General features: G+C 37.1%; 1 protein-coding gene across 1 annotated transcript in view; it reads left to right on the forward strand.

Annotated features, from left to right (window-relative positions):
• The first annotated feature begins 6,944 nt into the window (after positions 1-6,944).
• Positions 6,945-21,631, forward strand: part of flrt2 (fibronectin leucine rich transmembrane protein 2) — a 41,316-nt gene continuing 26,629 nt past the window's right edge. Inside the window, exon 1 of the mRNA XM_051875332.1 lies at positions 6,945-7,955. The gene's annotated coding sequence lies outside the window, so the exon portion shown is untranslated. The remainder of the gene's footprint in view (positions 7,956-21,631) is intronic.

The following is a 21,631-nucleotide window of genomic DNA, read 5'->3' on the forward strand; positions in this document are numbered from 1 at the left end:
ACAACAGACGCAACACGACACTGTCATTATTTTTACGCTAGCTAGAGGGTGCATGACTTTAAAACGTAAATATAGGTCATAATAAGGTGCTTGAAAAATGTTTTCAATTATGTCTCCAATTATGTATGGCTTTAAAAAATAAATAAATAAATAACCGTCTTAAAAGCGGAAAAGTCCCTACATTATTCATATATACACATTTGATACTGAGCATTTGTGATCGAATCACTCCTTGTGAATGATTTTAATACCAGAGAGAGAGAGAGAGAGAGAGAGAGAGAGAGAGAGAGAGAGAGAGAGAGAGAAAACAGGGCAAAAGATGCCTGAGTTTGGTTCTTTAAAAGAAGACTCAAGTATGTTAACATCCTAAAAAAAATTGTAAAAGATTTCGTTTAACTCGACAGGATTTACTCTTGTCATTTTTCTCTCTCTCTTAATTCAGCGCTGTGGGTGGCGAGAGGCTTTTTTAAAGTCTGAATCTGTAGCAGCAGGATTTTATTAATACAGTAGCTGTTCTGACTCTGTCTTATTAGCATGATGATCCCTGACTTCCACACGCTGAATAGATCTCTCAAAAGAAGGCATGCTGAGGGAAGGAAGTGTGTGTGCGAACATAAGTCAGTGTATCCACATTATCGTTGTATCACTATGCCTTATTTCAAACCCTGTCTGGGTAGTTTATGGTTGGTTGAATGAATGCAGGCTCCTGTTTAATCTGATGAACGTAATTCCTGTTACACAAGGAAACTACAGCAAAGCAATGACAGAACAAGAGTGAAAGGTTTGGGTGTGGACAGAAGAGGTATAAGAAGAGCTGTTTTCCTTTTCAGCAGTGTGCCCTGAACAAGTTTATGTTGTACCCAGGCCATATGTCCCCCGTAGGAAATGGGTTTTATTAATTCTGTTACGTCCATGTCAGACGGGTGACTTATGGTCCACGTGTGCAAATGTGAGGCTGTATTGTCAGCCACGTTCAGAGTAGAAAAGTGAATAAAAACAGAACCTGGAAGGAAAAACAAGCTCCCATAGTTTCTTTCAACACGAAAGCATGCTGCTTTCCCTCGTTTGGAGGAAGCGGCCATTTTATTGCCCCTCTGTGGTCCAGGTGTTGTCTTTTAATTGGCCGTTCTGAAAGCAATAAAGCATTTCAGTTACATCGTCTTGTAAAGTGCTTTCACGCCACTTCCAAATGATGTAATTACCCAGCCATTCAACGCACAGGCTTGTGCTAACTGGGACATATAAGAGGGCCATGGGCTCACAGCAAGAGAGTTGCTGAGGTTTCTCCAAATATGTTTTTCATTTAGGACTCAAAACAGCAGAAAGAGAAGCAGTAGTTTGCTCCAGAAATGGCAGCTTTCATTCGCTATTTCCACCACAGCCCAGCTTGTGTTTTCTGAGTAGAGTGATGAAAAAAAAAGGTGCTTGGATATTTTCTTTCATGTGTAAATTAAGCCAATTTATTCAGAGGTGTTTGCAATCAGCAGCTCACCACTGTTTATACACAGTTGTGTGGCTTAATTTTTATATTTATGGTATTATTATTATTTTTATTTTTTTCTCTCTCATTTAATAATACTATCACTTAAAGTACCCCTATTATGTTATTTTAAAGGTTCCTAATTTTGCTTTGGAGGTCTCCTAAAATAGGTTTATGTGTATCTAAGGTCAAAAAACACTTTATTTTTCTCATAATATACATTGCACCATCACCTCTTATCTGATCAGACAGTCTGTTGTGATTGGTCTACTCTGCTCTGATTGGTCCGAATGCCTAATCAGGGCTGCGTTCAGCCCCGACAAAACATTGCAAAGCGTTTTTTAAACGGAAACGGTGGTGCGTTGAACACCCTGTTCTGATGATGCAAGAGTTGCAACTATGGCAGCTGAGAAGACCATTCTTTGTGTTTTTTTTGAAGAATTGATATGCAATATTTTTACTATAAAACTCTTATGACAAACATGTCTTCTAATATCTTCAATTGTTGCGTATACAGAGCTGCAGCGGACACATTTGTAAACGACTTTACTTGGACCTATTGTGCGAGCTGTCTCTTTAATACCCTGTGGTTTATATACATGTTGCTGCTGATTGTGCTGACATTTTTTTTACACACCCATCAAACAAGAGAAAACGTATCTCAAACCCCGTTGCACACCGTTTCCAGGAAACATGTCGTTCAACCCATAAACCATAGCAAAACGTTGCGCACCGGTTTGAGGTTGAACGTGCCCCTGTTGTGATTGGTCTACTCTGCTGTGATTGGTCAGATGGCCCAGTCTGTTGAGATTGGTCTACTCTGCTGTGATTGGTCCGAATGCCCAGTCTGCTCTGATTGGTGAGATGGCCCAGTCTTTTTTAATTGCCATTAAGGCATGTGTCGGAAACAAAACGGCCATTAACATATCTGAATTTCAGCTCCGGATGCTTCCTCAGCGCTTGATACACAGTAATACAAACAGTAACGATGGAGTCGATTTTACTGTATCAGTTCGAGTCCGAGTCCTTTGGAAGTACATGCAAAGTAGATTTGTTTTCGTAGTTCAGAAAGCAGCGTCTTCTCGACATTTTGACAACACGAACCAAACTCTTCCAGGTCTCAGCTACAGTGTTTGAGGGTGGGGTAAAGTGAACATTGTTTACGTGCAGCGAATGAAGACCATAGGCTGGCATTATGCACATTTTTTACAAACCTACGTAGGTTCAAGCAAGAAGTAAGACTGTAATTATCGATGACTTATTTCAGCCAGTTCAAAATCATTTCAGAAGGAACTCTGGAAAATATCACTTTTAGTGAGAATGCAATCCAATCGGACCAAAGAACCAGCCAAAATATATATACAATAATCATGAGTATACCTGATACTAGGCCTGGGCGATAAAACGGTATCGATATTTATCGACGGTACGTCTTAATTGATAACGATAGAAAATTTTTTCGATATAACTCTCGATATAGAGTCACTTAAATCCATTAAAATGTAAACAGACATGAAGTTCGGTTGCATGAACAACTCTCGCTCCGTCCCTGGATCACAAACAGACGCGCTATGAGTGACACGCAAACAAGTTGCTGTGGAGTTCAGTTGAGCAATCGCCACATGAGATCAGAACACACAAACACATAAAAATTAGTGCTGTACCTGCCGGTGATGAGGAGATTGTGAATAAAAAAGGACATATCAACTCGTCAGTGTGGCAGTTTCATGGTTTCCTTACATCTAACAGTTGATCTACTTCAAAGTTCGTCTTGAGAGAGCAGTTGTCATGTCGGTATTAACAGCTGCACAAACAGTGTTTTCAAATCACACAGTATCTTTATTTCTGTGCTACAAATATTCAAATTATAACAGAAGTACTGAGATAAAAGTTTATAGTTCAGATATAAATACTAATGTCTATGTTATCGATCAACATAGAGCAAATCAGCTTTTGAAAGAAACTTGAACGCGCTGAAAATGACGCATTTATCGATTACATTGTTTCACCACCAGGTTGCGACAAGTGACTGTTAAAAAATGTATTTGACATTGAATCTTCATTCAACAAATTCTTTCAAATACACTGATTCATCCAGTAATGAAACAAAAGTATTTATGGGCGTGTCATTGAATCATACATCCAAACATTTTTTTTTTTTTTTTTTAAATAATTAATTTCAAATATATTTAAAATTTTAAAATAGACTGCAGCAATTAATATTTTGTCAGAACCTCTAGTAAATTACATGGGTTTTTTTTTTTTGTTTTGTTTTTTCGTTTAGTTGTTATTCAGAATTGTGATCTCAGTTTGAAACAAACAAAAAAGTTTTTCAATTTATACAGAATTGTGCAGCTCTATGTTTCTTTAACACTTATTTATTTAATCTTCATATAAAATATTAGAAAGATTTGTTTAAATTTTATTTTTAAAAATATTTGTTTTTTGCCTTAATTAAAAATGAATTGGTTAAATTCAAACATTTTTTTTTCTGCTAAATTTTTTTCAATAATTATCGATACCGATCAATATGAAACATTATATTGTGATAATTTTTTTCGGCCAGCCCTACCTGATACATCTTTGGAGACAAAATCTGTGGGTCAGCACATCACTGTATAATTCAAAACATGTCCCTCCTTGCGAAACGTAAGTGGCGGCCTTTATTCGTGCTCAATGTGGTAAATAGAAATTATAGTGATTATTAGAAAGAAAGCCATGATGCACCCACGGAGCCGTACATCCATCTTGTAACTCGGAAAGGCCTCAAAAAACTAAACTTGGAACATAAACAGTGCACAAACATTCAGAATGACAGTTTGCTCACACTTTTGTTTACAAATTTTGGAAAATTTTGAAATATTGCCTTGCAAAAGCAAACCGAACCAATGAGAAAATGCAAATCTAGATTTGCAACATTATCAGGAAACCATGTCTGTTTTTTTATGCATCTAATTATTATTATCTAAAAATACATTTTATTTAGAGACCATAGGTAGATTTGTAAATAAATCAAGTTTTATCCGCAGGATTAAGCTGATGCCGAATAAACGCAGCTGTATAATTAAAAGCAGTTTATTTTCTTCTAAGACGGACCTCCCAGCCTGTTTACTGCCTCCTGCCATGGCAACAATTGATGTCTGTTCCAACTTTGTGAGCGTCCAATCAGTGTGGTCAGATATCTTGGATGAGGAAAAAACAATCAGCCAAGTAGGCTGCATTGAATTTATTCAACAGATGATGTGGGCGCTGAAAGAGGTATTGCTGTCTCAGAAGTAATAATGGGTTAAGCAGTTCAGAACTTTGTTTTGCCCAAAACAAACTACTGATTACAACGGTGCAAATTCAAAATATAATTGACATGTGAGGATGCTACAGGAAATGTAACAAAACAAAGTTGTTCACCACGATGTGGTTCCCATGGGAACCGGCCCATGTGTGTGAGTGCGTGTGAGCCATCATAGAACTCTCGTTCAGCTCAGCCGGTGACTCATTCCACATTCCTGGCCGGGGGAAAAAGCACTCCGTCAGATGAGAGCGCTAACCGTGTGAGAGATTAGCCTATTGCACTTGTGAAACTGCCATGAGGGAGGGGGGTGGATATCGAGATTCCTGATATCTTTGCCTCAAGTGCTCACTCAGATATTTCCTGTCACTAAAAGAGGCCACTCTTCCTGCTAGACAGGTGAAGGCATGAGAAAAAATAGCCAAGAAAAAATCACTAGGACCACTTCAACGAACCCACTATTCACAACGAGATTTAATTGGACCTGGCCAAATTTAACGGGGTCCTATTATGCTTTTACATTTTCAGCTTTTGTGTGTGTGTGTAATGTTGCTGTTTGAGCATGAAAAGGTCTGCTAAGTTACAAAGCAAATAGTCACTCCAAAGGGAGTTATTCTCTATATCAGGAAGCACTGTTTCCGAACTCCCTGAAACAACTGTAGTCTTGAGTTTTCTTCCGGAGAACATACATGTTACAACATCCCTCATTTAATCAATTCTTGCTCAAGGCACAAAAGGGGGGGTTGTGTAAGTAGTTTGTTGAAACTCTTGCCAAACACGTTCAAAGCGGTTGACCAATCACAACACACTGATCCAGCTGACCAATCAGATCACACTGCGCTCTTCGAAAGGAGGGGCTTCATAGAGACAGGAAATAAACAGAGTGTTACTGACAGACTGGCAAGAGAGGTGCTGCAACAATGTAACAACTTTCAAACATGAAAAACTATTCTAGTTCACCTCAAAAACAAAATCAAGACATAATTGCTTCCCTTTAATGTTTTTATTATTATTGATGAAATTACTATGCTCAGCACATCCCTGTTCTTAAAGGCTTGGTTCACCCCAAAATGAAAATGATGTCATTAATTACTCACCCTCATGTCGTTCCAAACTCGTAAGACTTTCGTTCATCTTCAGAACACAAATGAAGATTTTTTTTGATGACAGAATGCTGTCAGATTTCCTTCCATAGACTGCCTTTGCAACTGACACTTTGACACTTCAAAAAGATCATAAAGAGAAAACTAATCCATATGAATTGAGCGGTTTAGTCCAAATTTTCTGAAGAGAACTGATCGCTTGTTATGATGAACAGATTTAATTTAGGATTTTAAACATTGATTAGCGAACATAAGCAAAAGCTCAACATAAGAACAAACCTCTTGTGGAAGCTCAAACGTGCTGCGTGTTTGAGCTTCTCTTTATGAACTTTTTGAAGCGTCAAAGTGTCAGTTGCAAAGGCAGTCTATGGAAGAAAATCTGACAGCATTCTGTCATCAAAGTTTTTTTTCACGTGTGTTCCGAAGATGTACGAAACTCTTACGGGTATGAAACGACATGAGGGTGAGCAATTAATGACAAAAATTTCATTTTGGGGTGAACCAACCCTTTAAAATGGCCAAAATGACCAAAAAAAAAAAAAAGATTGTAGGAGATAATGGCTTATTTAGGATTCCATCAGTATTGGTGGATCGGGAACTGACAAACATTTTGTCAATTCACAAATCTGCTCTAATAAGATCCAAGTAACAGAAAACTGGGTCGGTATTTTTCCATCACCATGTCCCCTTAGGGGCTCTGTGCAAATTTAACTGACTTGCATTCAAGGTATATTCTATCAGTTCATGCACTGAATCAAACCCATGACCTTGGTGTTGTCATGCTCTACTGTTTGAGCTACAGGAATGCTGAATAATTTATTAATATATTTTTCACATGCCACAATTTTTAGGCTTTAGAAGTGTTACCTTATGTGAAAGTGGGCATTTATTAATAAGTCACATGTTCAACAAATTCAACTACTGAATAAAGTTGAAACAGGTTTGATTGATCATAAAAAATAACCTTTTTTATTTCTTCAGTATAAGCAGTAGACATTACTTTCTAATAACTAACTTATAATAATAGATTCATTCAAAGCTTGCTCTGTAACATCACAGAATTTCATCTCTTGCTGGTCAACCCATAAAAACACAATCAACTCAAAGAACAATAATAACATCGTCCACATAGGCCATTCTCTCCACGGTCGTGCGTCAAGCAGATACAGGAAGATCTCTTGATGTGCGAAAAGCTTTTGTTCTCTAAAGAGCAGACTCGGTTATGACCCTTCATGCCGCTGGATCATAAAGCATCATGAACGAAAGCATGTTGTGCTCAGTTAGCAGCTTATTGGATTCCAGCTCGCAAACATAAATCAAATATCACCAAAGCTCATAAAGGTTGAAAGGCCTTAGCAACCCTGAGTTATATTTTGCTCTTTACTCAGCAACACACAGCTGGATATAGGCACCACACACACACAAGATATCAGATGACATTTTTGTTTTATATACAGTATGTTGCACTACCACAACATAGTATATGATCTAATCCCAATCCAGTTTTTGATATATTCCTCGAAGGACTATCGCCTGAGAGAACTGTGAGTGTCCCCTTGCTGGTTCATTCTCCCTGAGCGCTGACATCCTGCGGCATGCCTGACCCCTCACCCTCATAACTCCCGCTTTGTTCAGCGGGACGCGACCCCATGACCTGCTCCTTCTCCTCGAGTCGTCTCTCAGGCTCACTTTCAGAATCTGCCTACCCTCCGAATTCCTGTACGAGGCTGAAACATGATCCTGACCCAGTGAGCTCATCGACAGGCGTGGACTTACAAAATAACTGCGAAAAAGAAAAGAAAGAGTGTGAGAGATGGAATGTAGAAACAAAAGACAGGTTAGACAGCGCTAGACTCGGCTCCTGAGGGGTTAAGTTAAACGCAGCCAAAACATAAGGAAACACAAAGGTGCGTTGTGCTCATGAGCCTCATTCTCGGGACCGACGGCGCACGTCTCAGCGGGAGCTTCTTCTGTTGAGCTCAGGAGTTTCGTTCTCCCCTGCTGGAGTCGGTATCGAAAACATACGTAATTCCAGAAGGCTCCCGTTGCCCCTCTGACCTGCTGAGACCGAGAGGCTTCGGTAGAAGTAAGTGGCTTTCGCTTAAAGAACATCTGAGCGTGGGTTGAAAGAGACAAACAGTTTTGGTGGTTTATCTAATGCACTGGAGACTTTCGTAACGGAATTATCAAAACTAATTGTGGCAATTACAGAATATGTCATGCGAATGAAAAGTTAGCATGGAAACGGTTATGACAGGACTGTGTAATTCAGAGTGATCTGATGCTGTTCATGCGGACAGGCTTTTTAAACTTTAATTCATTGCGATATAACAGGATATACTTTTATGAATTATTTAGCCATCTTCATGTCTTTTTTTCCAGAACATTGACTATTGTATACTGTAAAGCTTTCTACCAGCCAACACTTGTTTGGACATAGCATAAGTGTGTGTGATGTGTAAACCTGCTTGAGTGTTTATCCGTGTTGTGTGTGTGGAAGAATGTGTGATACAGTTTAAAATAACTACTTTAAATGCAACAAAAATATCAGTTTTGCTAATAATTACACGTGGAGTGTTTCAACGCACATCTGGTGTAACTTTGAAGCACTGCACAATTCGTCGGCAAAGTGCATATGATGAGTCATATGTTATTTAAAACTACAACAAAAATAGAATAGTTAGAAACAAGGTTTAATGCTTGATATGATAATCTAGACTGCAGGGATCATCACTCCAACATTATACTCTGACGTTTTTTTTTATTGCGACTCTGTTCCTACCAGCTCAACTGGTAAAGTGTAACTGTGATGTGAATCTGCCATAAGGTGTGAATGAAAATTTGCTAGACTTTCACCCGTTATTCACTTAGTTCTATACTTCCTCCACTCTTTGAACATTTATTAAATATTTTGGGGTCATTCTGAGCTCACAAATCCATACCACAGAATTCTGCAGATTTTGACATAAAAAAAGCTTTTTATTAGCATTGGTTCTAGTGGGTTTTGAGTGAAATAAATAAATAAATAAACTTCAGAAAACTTACATTTGGTTGCACTTTAGTTTAGGGAACATATTCACTATTAACTATGACTTTTGCCTCAATAAACCCCTAATTTACTGCTTATTAATAGTTAATAAGGTAGCTTAAGTTTAAGTATTGGGTAGGATTAAGGGATTTAGAATATGGTCATGGAAAATAAGGCATCAATATGTGCTTTATAAGTAATAATATAAACAGCCAATATGTGAGTAATATGCAAGTTAATAAGCACTAGTTAATCGTGAGAACTGGTCCCCAAACTAAAACGTTACATTACTTTCTTTAGTTATGCTGGATTACACTGCAAAAAAGAATTGTTGGTTTATCTGGTTTCCTTAAAATGTTTAGTTCATTGAAATTAAAAATTTGAGTTAATACAATGAATTTGATCAACTGAAACTCAAAATATTGTTATCTGAACCACACTAATTATCTAAGTTGATATGACAAAAGAAAAAAAATGTTGTGATAAATCATGAAAATAATTTTTCTTCCTTGAGTTTCCCCTCAGAACGAACTTCACTTTTCTAGCCATTTTCCCAATGACTTTTAATCAGCTGGTGTAGCAGTTCTCCTCAACTTCTCAAAGGTGTACCACAGGTGTAGTTCATCACATCGACTGCGTGTTTCATTAGCATTTTATCATTTAAACACCTAACATTACCTTTTTTTAAAAGCTGAATTTGTGAATAAATAAAAGTCATCTCATTTTCACTTAATGTTTTATTATATCTGTGCACAGACATTCATATATTTTTAATTGTAGCTTAAGTGTCCATAACTTTTGGAGCTACTGAACATAATTTAATTCAAGTAAATCCAAGGTTTTAAATAAATAAATGAATAAATAATTTTACTGTGTGCTTTATTATGCTTTAAACTTGAGCATTACAGTGCTTAATATGACATTTCAGCAGTTCATGAATCAGATGTTTTGTTAAGCAGGACCTGGCCTGAAGGCACGGCTCAAATATGCAAGAGTTCAGAGGGCGATGTCTCGTTGCAAAATGCCAGCACAAGCGCTTAACTGTTCTGAAGTCGCACCAGAAATAGTCTCCTACTTCTTTAGAGCCCCCCCTTCAAATACACCCTTAAGATCTCAAGATGACCGCAATCCCTCCCGCAAGAAAAGAAAAAACAAACATGGTTGAGAGAAGGCTAATGTAATTAAGCTAAAGCGTGGGGTAGGGCATTCATTTAATTAAGTCAGCTATGCTTGTTCCTCAACCACCATCAATCATTACAACTGACAGGTCATGTGGCGCTTGGTGTGTTATTCCTCTTAATGCTGAATCACAAAAAAATGAGCCGTGTTTTACAATGCAGAACATTTTGGCTGTATTATGTAGCGGAGAATAGGGACAGCTGTGTTTTTTCCCTCTTTTTTTTTCAAGAGACGAGAGACTGTGATAAATACGAGAGGTAAATTTGCACATTACAAATGATTACTGTAACACCACAGGAGAGAGATAAAAACAAACTATCATTAGTTTCAGTTAAACTGAAGAGTTGTTACTCCAAACTAAATAAAAAAAGGGCATTTTTATATATTACAGACTGGATATATTATATAACTTTAAACGTTAAAAGGAAGCAATTTAATGAAAACCATATAGTCTGTGGCTTTTTAAGTACTTAAAATTATATACAATAATTTAAAACAAGTGATTTCATTATATTAAGATTACTTAAAAACAAAAAAATGTATAGCATATATCAATATTTGCTCTCAGAGAGGTTTGTTGAGGTACTGTACATGGACTTGCAATGAAGGTGGTACTTCAAGCTTAAATTGATTGCAAAAATATGTACAAGGTCATGAGGCATTATTAATAAAATTAAATTTTAATCACCTTTTTATTTCATTGCCATAAATTGATGTGTTAAAATGACAGCCCTGTTATTATTATTAATAGAGTGTCAACTGAAATAAAAAGTAATAAAAAAAAATTAAAATTTAATAAAATAATTTATTGACTACATGAATATTTGAATTTGTTGGAAATTCCGAATATAATTGTATTTTTCCCACAAATCTCACCAATTGCACTGTTAAAAGGACAGCCCTAATAACATTAACAATGGCAACATAATTTATTAATAAAACTGAATAATAAAAACAATAATATATAAACTATTATTTCTTCATTTACATATACTGTTCTTCTTTTTCTGATGATTCCAAGAAAAAAAATTAAAAAAAAAAAAAATTGTACAGTATGTTGAGTATCTCTACACAATAACACATCCATATGAATAACAGTGAAGAAAGTGAAGAAATATTTGCCTGCATGGTAAAACTGAGAGCTGAGAATGAGAGGAAATCAGGTTCAGACCAGTCAAATACTAGTCAGCGGGCATCAAGGGACAAGTTCTATAGCTGAGTCTGGTAAAAGATTGGAACATTCTGGCCCAACAACATAAATCGTCTTCAGTTTCAACCCCATGCACAGCCTTTGCCTTGAACAATCACTCTTTTCTCTCCCTTACTTATTTATATCGCCATTATTGCATTCTTTATATGTCTTTTTCCAGTCGTTCTCTCTTTAAAGACAACGCCAAGGACTCAGAGATATAAGATCTGACGTGTATATTATGACATTCTGGATAAGTTCCAACTGAAGTACCACATCTGCGGCCCTCACCTGTGCACTCTGGGTTTCATTTTAACTGGACAAATTACAATGCCACACTCAGCTGGTGACCTGGAGGTGGTCAGGTCCACGGGCAAGCTGATCCCTTCGCCTCCCCTATGCCCTATGGAGCAGTGGGGTAGAGGGAACTGGCAAACTGCCCCGAATGGAGGGTGGGGATGTGGGTGACTGCTGTTTTTGGCAACCTCTGCTCATGCTGACCAGCGGGAGTGCTGCTGAAAGCAGACTGAATTCTTCCCAGACACAATACACAGCCTCTCCTATGGGTCCGCAGGTTCTGAGGAACCTCTGTGATGAGATTCAGGGGGCATCTATCCCACCTTTCACTCTTTAATTAGGCACTTCTTTTGTTTCATTTTTTTTTTCCCTAGTACTTTTTTCCCCTTCAACAACTGCTTCACAGCAGGGTTTTGAGGTGTAACAACACACCACACATTTCTTCTGGAAAAAGAGTAGGCAGCTGTCGGAATAACAACCTCATCAAAGGATACGCCGTGTCAAAGGAGGGCTATTCATATATTTTTGTTATTAGTCAAATCCAAGTGAAATAAGAAAAGGCAAAAGAAGGCCTAGCTTAGTGAGGGAATATTGTTTTGATCAAAGCTGAGGAAAAGACAACCGCGTACCCAAGATGTTGTTCTCACATGGGCATATGGAGGATATTAAGGATTTTTGGGGTGTGGATTGACAATGAAACCCTTGTGAAACACGAGTCAAGATGACAGCAGCTTAGGCCAGAGTCGGTCTTCCCACACATTGTTTCTGATGCACTTTATTTGTCTATCACCTAATAAAACACATGCACACTGTGCTGCATGACCACATGTTGGCCAAAATTGGTTTCTAAGTATCTCAAGGACTATGTGTGGAGGTACGGTTTGTATTTAAGAAGTTGACCGATAGAACCAGAACCCACTTTTTTGGTGCCGATGGAGATGTAGCAGAAGAAACCACAGAGATTGGATTACACTCCGGACTGTTGTGTCCATGTCGTTTGCTCCTGGTCTTGGGTTGAAGTTGTATTAGATTTAGTCTAGATTTCCACTTGTGGTGCAGACAGCCCTTTTTTCTGGCTTTATCCAGTTATGTCTGGGTTCAGCTCAGCATGACAAGGGCTGTGGGGCTCTAATGCACATCACTGATGCCACCTGCAGTTTGAACAGAACCGAGTGACTGGCCCGCTGTCAGAACCTACTTCACGGCAATGGGACACTAATTGAAAACAAATTTGGGTTTAAGCTCAGGCAGTTAACACAGCTTTGCAGAAATGTTCACACTGTGCTGACAGTCAAAAGGGCTGGATCCTGTCCTGCTGTTGTTAGACTCTGTTGTTGTTAGATTCACGTATGTCGTTAAAGGGAATGTCTGAAATTGGTAAATTGGTTTAGTCAGTGGTCTTCAAACTTGTCAGGCCAAGTACCATGGCTGATCAAATCAGAATGACTACCACACCGGTGTTTTCTCTTTTCTTTTTTTTTTTTCCTCAGCATTAAACAAACTGATATTTCTGAGTGCATGGGGGAATCTGTGAGAACTTTATTATTATCCGTATAGTCATGGTCATCAAGTATGGGTGGTAACGCATTATAAGTAAAGTGAGTTATGTAATCAGATTACTTTTTTTTTCTAGTAACAAGTAAAGTAATGCCTCACCTTAAATTTACAACAAAGTATCTGAGCTACTTTTTTGAATTAGTAACACAAGTTACTTTGTTTTCCCATGACTGACAACTCTCTTCTCCTCATGTTGAGAGAAATCGGAAATAAGCGCAGAGGTGTTGTATACGCGGTGTTAACATGGTAGTTATTGTACTTCTAGACTAAATGTGAGCATGCATTTACTCATCTCACTTGCACAAAAACAGATTCAGTATTCCTCCAAATGAATAAAAACAGTAAAACACAAAATATTAAGCAAATCTGCAATAACTAAAATGTTAAATAATACATAATTTATGTATTTAATCTCACTAACCAATGTCTTTGCTGTTGACCTTCAATGATCCAATTCAGCATACTAATAAGCAAAAATGACTAGTTAAACATCACATTTGCATTCCACTTTTATTTATTTATTTGTATTGTGGGAGTAAGTGTGTTGAATTTTCTTCTCCCGCATCATTTCACTTTTGATGTGTAAGGGCCTTGACATTTGCCAAGAATAGAACTTTTTTTTTTTTCTTTGAACAAACAAGAGTACAGCCCATGCGAGAAAAAAGTAACTCAAAAGTAATGTAACATATAACTTTCCATAAAAAGTAACTAAGTAACGCTTTTTTTTTGGGAGTAACACAATATTGCAACGCATTACTTTTAAAAGTAACTTTCCTCAATGCTGGGTACATCAGTCCCTTCACTCCCTTTTTTACAGATTTGTGCAAATCAGAACAGCATCTACATTTCAAATTTGAAAAAAAAAATAAATAAATAAATAAAAATAAATAAATAAATTATGTTTTTGGAGTATGTTTTGCAAGAAAATACTATTTCAGTCTTTCTACTTTTAAAATTTCACATTTAATTCAGTGTGTTACTTGATTCTTTGTAATTACTTGAGAAATTTAATAGCAATTTCTAAGTGATGATTGTTTCAAAAGAAGTCAGATGAGGAAAGAAGTATTTTTCAGTGAAATAGCAAAAAAAAAAAAGTAACAATTCCAAGTTAATCCAAAGTAATACATGTATAATTACAGTGTTATTACATGTCTATTACACCTTTACAAACCTAAATAAAATATCAAAATATATTTTGGAGTTTAGGTCAGTGTACTCAACCTAAAAATGTCTAGAAGTGCTTGCAACTCATTTGTCAGATCGGTTACATTATCAATATTGTACTCAAAAGCATGCCACTCTTTTAAGCCTGCGGCTGTCTGCCTATATTGAACACCTAAATGCCACTCACAGATTTTTATTTTTATTTTTCTAAAGTTCCAGAATCATGTCGTGTACCACCTGCAGGGTGAATTGCTCCACAGTTTGAGACCTCTGAGCTGTGTTATTAAGCGTATTTGTTTGTTGATGTGCCAAGATCACTATCCTTCATGGTGTGGTCTCTCTTTTTCTCCTTGGTTTGTTTGCTTGAGAGCAAGGCTTGCTGTGAAGAAGCGTTGTGGCAGCATTTGTTCAGCTGGGCCGCGGTAGGATCGTATAGCTTTGGCTGTGATCCTCTTTGGGATGGCAGGAGCTCCTTTCTGGGTGCAGGCTTCAATTTCAGATCCTCAGCACATTGCCTTGCAATTGTTTCCTATTGCAATCTATTGTGGCAAAATGAAAGATTCCATGAGCAGAGAGTCAGTTTGTGTTGGCCCTGCACAATGGCGGTTGGTTTCAGACGGCGTGGCAACAGTTCGATCTCGTATTCGATGTCACATTCAATCCTAAAAAGCTGTTACCACTTTTTTTTTCTTTTTTTTTTTACCCAAACATATCAAGATGACAACTGAATAGAGTCAGTCCATTGTCTCTCGGGTATATAGGCTTACCGACACCATACTACAACAACCAGCTTCAAAGAGCAGCACTGTTGCAGGCGACCTAGGATGACATTGTTCTGTCAAACAGATTGTCCTGCATGTGGAAATGCTTGGATAAGAGAGTTACATGTAGTTTTCTGAAATGTTTCCTGCTGTGCCTGCATTCAGATTGTGCCTTGTTTAAGTACAGTCTGATTTAGAGTGTATTCTGAATGATAAGTACATTTGTTTAACTGCTCAAAGCAAAGATTTTTTTTTAACAAAATTTCCAAAATTGACATATTTGCCCCAAACATAATTACACTGGCTTGCATTCAAACAACCTTGAGAAGCTTTTGGTTTTGATTAGGAGGGGAAAAAAAAAAAAAAAAAAAAGTGCTTCTTTGTTTTGTTACAAGCAAAAGTTACAGATCTAGCCTGTTTTCTTATTCCGGCAGACTGCAATTATTGTGATTGGCTAGAAAAGCCAGGGTCATTGTGACAAGATAGATTCTGACTGTTTTTGATCCAGACCTCTTCGCCAACTTCAGATAACACAGATGCCATGACAAATTATGACTGTGAGGGTCAAGCATTCTCCTTTTACACAGAACTAAATTAGTAAAACTAAAAGGAATCCTGCTGCTGAACAAAATTCCAAATCACAGCTCCTGTGAACAAGTCCTTTACAATAGTAATAAAATCATGTTTTAGTTTTTTAGTTAGTTTTTAGTTCCACTAACTACTCTGAGAGAAAAATCCTCAGAAAAACACTCTCTGGTGCTTTTTTCATATTCCATATGCTGTGATGTCAAAAAGTCTTTGATGTTGTTCAAACTTTAGAGGGAAATTTAGCTAACAGAAACAGAAAAAGACAAACTTTCAAAGCTCCCAGCCTACACAAGTCTGTAAACGTACCGACAGACCTGCCATGTGCGGATTTGACGTCTAGATCAATATAACTGGACATGTGTCATTAAAATCACACTGGCATTCCATATCTTATCAAATACAAGATGTGAATCTATATTTGCTTCAAGAGTCTGTGTGGAAATTACTTCTAGTAACATAGCAACCATGACAGACAAAGACTCAGTTTAGCTGCAAATTAAGCTGCAAATTTGCATTTTGGACTCAGAAAAGCAAGGTGCTTAACATTTTCCTTGAAATGAAGTAAGTATTGCCACAATGCATGTTTTGTATCCCATTATATATATATATATATATATATATATACACACACACAGTCAAACCAAAAATTATTCAGACATTTATATATATATATAATTCAGTATCTCAGAAAATTAGAATATTACTTAAGACCAATACAAAGAAAGGATTTTTAGAAATCTTGGCCAACTGAAAAGTATGAACATGAAAAGTATGAGCATGTACAGCACTCAATACTTAGTTGGGGCTCCTTTTGCCTAAATTACTGCAGCAATGCGGCATGGCATGGAGTCGATCAGTCTGTGGCACTGCTCAGGTGTTATAAGAGCCCAGGTTGCTCTGATAGTGGCCTTCAGCTCTTCTGCATTGTTGGGTCTGGCATATCGCATCTTCCTCTTCACAATACCCCATAGATTTTCTATGGGGTTAAGGTCAGGCGAGTTTGCTGGCCAATTAAGAACAGGGATACCATGGTCCTTAAACCAGGTACTGGTAGCTTTGGCACTGTGTGCAGGTGCCAAGTCCTGTTGGAAAATGAAATCTGCATCTCCATAAAGTTGGTCAGCAGCAGGAAGCATGAAGTGCTCTAAAATTTCCTGGTATACGGCTGTGTTGACCTTGGACCTCAGAAAACACAGTGGACCAACACCAGCAGATGACATGGCACCCCAAACCATCACTGACTGTGAAAACTTTACACTGGACCTCAAGCAATGTGGATTGTGTGCCTCTCCTCTCTTCCTCCAGACTCTGGGACCCTGATTTCCAAAGGAAATGCAAAACTTACTTTCATCAGAGAACATAACTTTGGACCACTCAGCAGCAGTCCAGTCCTTTTTGTCTTTAGCCCAGGCGAGACGCTTCTGACGCTGTCTGTTGTTCAAGAGTGGCTTGACACAAGGAATGCGACAGCTGGAACCCATGTCTTGCATACGTCTGTGCGTAGTGGTTCTTGAAGCACTGACTCCAGCTGCAGTCCACTCTTTGTGAATCTCCCCCACATTTTTGAATGGGTTTTGTTTCACAATCCTCTCCAGGGTGCAGTTATTCCTATTGCTTGTACAGTTTTTTCTACCACATCTTTTCCTTCCCTTCCCCTCTATTAATGCGCTTGGTATATATATATTTTTTTTTTTTTTTTTTTTTATATATATTTTACTATGGGTGCAGGACACTATAGTTCATGTAACTGAGGATAGCAAAATAAAGTAAACTGTGACATATTATACCCAAAAATTCTTCATACAGTGGACTACCAGTAAAATTGATAAAAATTTGGAACCAAAAATTATTAGACACTTTGACCTGACCATATTTTGATTTTTGTTATGCTAAAAAATCTGAAATAAACAATTTAAAATGACTGAAATAAAAGAACTAAAAAAGTTGCATTAAAATTACTAAAACAAAACTTGAAATAAAAATACATTAAAGCTAAATAGAAATAAAAACAAAAACTAATAAAAATGACAACAGCACAACAAAATTACATACAAATTAAATACAAAGTTCTGGCATGAAACTCTAATGGGCAGGCTAATAGGTCCTTTAACACACCTGCTTGTAATCACATCATTATCTACAGGACACAGATGATTGGTTCCTGCTGTATTAGTAGCCAATGAGCTGCATGCTCAATCTTCAAATACATGAGTAGCATTTGCCTAGCAGTGCCGCACGCTTCAGAAACCCTCCACCTTCCCCAGCTCCACCTGTATAGATCTGCTACGGGTAATTCATGTACGCTATATTGTACAGCAGCAGCATGTCTTACTTGCTCACAGCAGTGTGTCATGTATGTATTGGCAGTAGCAAGTCCTGTACTTGCTCTGCAGCCGCAGCAGCAATAATCAACAGCAGCAACAGCAATAAAAGCAGCAGCAGCGTAGCAGATCTATTCCGCCAAGACCAAACATATCAACATTGTCATACCCATTACCATGCCAAACACTCTAAGAACTAAAATTAAACTGAAAATATAAAAATAAAAGCTAATTCAAAATATTAATAAATGCCATTGAGCCCGTCTTTTTATATTTATACTTTTCTTTTTAGTTATTTCTCTGGCAAGACCCTTACTACAAGCTTCAAGCCTCTGTGAATGGATACACAACTGGACACACATATACAGAATAGGAGTCCACTGTAAATAAGAAGGGGTGTGGAGGGTTTAAGACTTAAGAAATACTGCATAACGGTATAGAGGAAACTGTAAAAAGCCTCTATCTAAATGACCTGAGGCTGAGGAACACCTACACTCACACACACACACGCTGTACACACACAGGGGGCTTGTGTATATTGAGCTTCTTGGCTGAAAAATAACCAAAGGCTAAAGGAAATAAAAAGATGCCTTTACTGGCTTGTGGGGGAGGACGTGAAAAGGAAAACTTTTCAAGGGACGGGCCAAAAATGATCTGCACTGAGGGAATATCTCAGCACTAATGTTTGTAGGGAACACCAGTAGAAGCACTAATGTTTTTGTGCACGTTGTGAACCAGCCTTTTATACCCTCGTCTCTGTGATGCCATCTTTAATCATGAAATACATGGAAAAGAGAAGAAAAACTACAACAAAAGAACACTATGTCTTGATTTAAAAGAAAAAGATCCAAGAAATAAAAGAAAAAAGAACTATTATAGCCTTAAGTGTGCTCTTTTATTAAAAAGAAGAGCAGCTTTTGCAATGCTTTCTCTTGGTAAATCTTATGTATATAGTTCTGGTAAAATGTGATTACTCATAACAAACATATTTCAGTTAATAACCGTTTCAAGCAAACCGTATCTTGTATTCTATTACTACAACTAATATATTCATCTTTCACCAAAAGCCACCGCAGAAGATACCACATTTTGCCTTCAGGGATGGAATTAGTGAAATCTTGCTCTGCCATTCCAGCACCATGAAGTATATCATGTGATTTACGATTCCCTGACACACGCTTTTTAAATGAAAGGATCTTTGCCTATTCAAAAGAAATATACTACACAACCCCTGAAATTGTGGATGTTACTGCTGCCAAGTCACCCACATATGTATAAACGTGCTTTAATTCATTTCAGGTTTATCCACGCATTTGCATTGTGCGCGGGCTTTAGCAACACAACAGACACAAAATGTTTCAAATGATTTTCAAATGTTTAAGCAAGGGCTTTGAAAAGATGATAAGTGGGTGTTTGAGTGTATGACAGACAATTGGAATAACAATCAAATGCATCTCAGGTTTACAGAGGCTGAAGACAAGAACTGATCTTGTAATTCAGTTAACGAGCTAACAGATGCATACGTTTTTTCAGAACAATCGAAGAAACATAATCTGAAGGTCAAATGACTGCTATTTAGCGCAACAATATCAAGAATTAGGCCTCTCTTTCCAATGTGTGCAGTACAGCATGTCAGTAGCTGTGTGATAATGGAGGGTGACCAGATGTCCTCATTTTCTGTGGACAGTTTTAATGTGCTTAACATTGCATTTTTGTCTAAGACGACATAGTATCATTGCACAGAGCATCCTATGGCTGAGGTTACTTAGGTTCATTTAGGCTGTCATCTGTCTGTCAAGAAGCCGTTTACACTGACAGAATGCAAAGACAGAACATGATATACATAGTCACCGTTTTTGCTTACCAGTTTTGGTTTCTCTTTATTGTACTACAGTAGATCCATTAAGTAATAATTCAGTAGGATTTTGACTGACTGATTGATTGATTGATTGAAAGAAAAAAAGAAAATGTTACTTGAGCAGCAAATCAGCATATCAGAATGATTTTTGGATCATGTGGATCTTGTGACACTGAAGACTGGAGTAATTATGCTGAAAATTCAGCTTTGCCAACACTTTTAAAAACATATATTAAAATGGAAAACAGTTAAACTTGGATAATATTTCACAATATTACTGTTTTAATGTATTTTTTTTTTTATCAAATTCTTGTTTTTATCAAGTTCTTTCAAAAGCATTTTAAAAATCTCACTAAACCAAAACTTGTGAACTTTTGTGTATAGCCACCTATTTTTTTCTACATTAATTAAAACATAAATCACATTTAGTGTGGGAGGTACTAAATGGGGGAATTTTTAATTATTTGAAAAGAATCACAATTTGGCCTTAACAAACGTACAATATTGAATTAACAAATATTAAAGTTAAGACACTAAAGTTAAATGTTTCATTGTCCACCCCACATTAAAATGAAAGCATTGTTAAAAAAATAAAAAAAAAATCCGTTTTTAAGGGGCGGCTCCAACAAAGCTTGTCAGTAAACGGCTGCTATTATGATTTTCTAAGGTCACTGAGTTGGAAACAGTCTCAACGCCCACTCGCTACTGCAGATGAGATGTTTTGAAAACATTATTCATATAAAACCGTCATTTACAGACAAAGCATTGTGAAATAATTTACTTATGCTTTGTGATGTAGCTGTCAGATCCAATACTGTTGGCTGTTGTTTTTTTTGTTTTTTTGCAAACTCTCTATCACACTGTGCCTCGATTACAAAACAAAATGCTCCGAACAAACATATAATCCTCAGACACGATCCAGGATGGCATTTAAAAAAAAAAAAAAAAAAAAACATAAATAAATAAATAAAAAATCCACTTGTTTCCAATGCTGGGATCCTTCTGAAATCTGTATAGAGACCCAAAAGAGTTGTTTAAACTGGATACGTCAAAGCGAACATTCTTTCACTCTTCCATTTGTCCTGTTGTCGTCAGACTCAAGTGCATGGAGTATGTCAGAAACTGAACACACATCTGTATACTGTATCCAGTGTAGACAGCGTCAGTGATTATAATGGGTTCTATTTGCTTTTGACGTAACGCTCACATCCAGTGTAGGCAAATGTCAGCCGTTTAAGGGACTGAATGCAAGTGGGTGGGGCCTATTTTGCAATGATGTATGAATATTCGGCGATGTCTTGTGCTGGAGGCAGTCATATGCAAATTTATTTGCCCCTGTGACATCACAGATCCTGCAAGAACAAAACAAGCCATTTTTGGAGCTTGATTAAATAAATGCTTTGTTTATAATGAGCAGTGTTGGAGTTAATGCATTACAAGTAAATTGAGGTATGTAATCAGATTACTTTGTCCAAGTAACTAGTAAAGTAGCACATTACTTTTCCAATTTACAACAAAATATCTAAGTTACTTTTTCACATTTATTGTCTGACAGCTCTCCCGTCCCCATGTTGAGAGAAATAAAATGCAGAGGTGTTGTGTGCGCTGTGTGAACATGATGGTTATTGTAGTTCTAGTCTAAATGTGAACATGCATTTACTCATCTCACTTGCACGAAAACATTCAGTATTCCTCAAAATGAATAAAAACAGAAGTGCAATCTCAGAATTTTATGTGAACCTGTAATAATTAACTATATTAAATTACACAAATATACTTTATATATTTAATCTCACTTTATTAACCAATGCCTTTGCTGC

The sequence above is a fragment of the Ctenopharyngodon idella genome, chromosome 20, assembly GCF_019924925.1.
Source record: "Ctenopharyngodon idella isolate HZGC_01 chromosome 20, HZGC01, whole genome shotgun sequence".
NCBI lineage: Eukaryota > Metazoa > Chordata > Actinopteri > Cypriniformes > Xenocyprididae > Ctenopharyngodon > Ctenopharyngodon idella.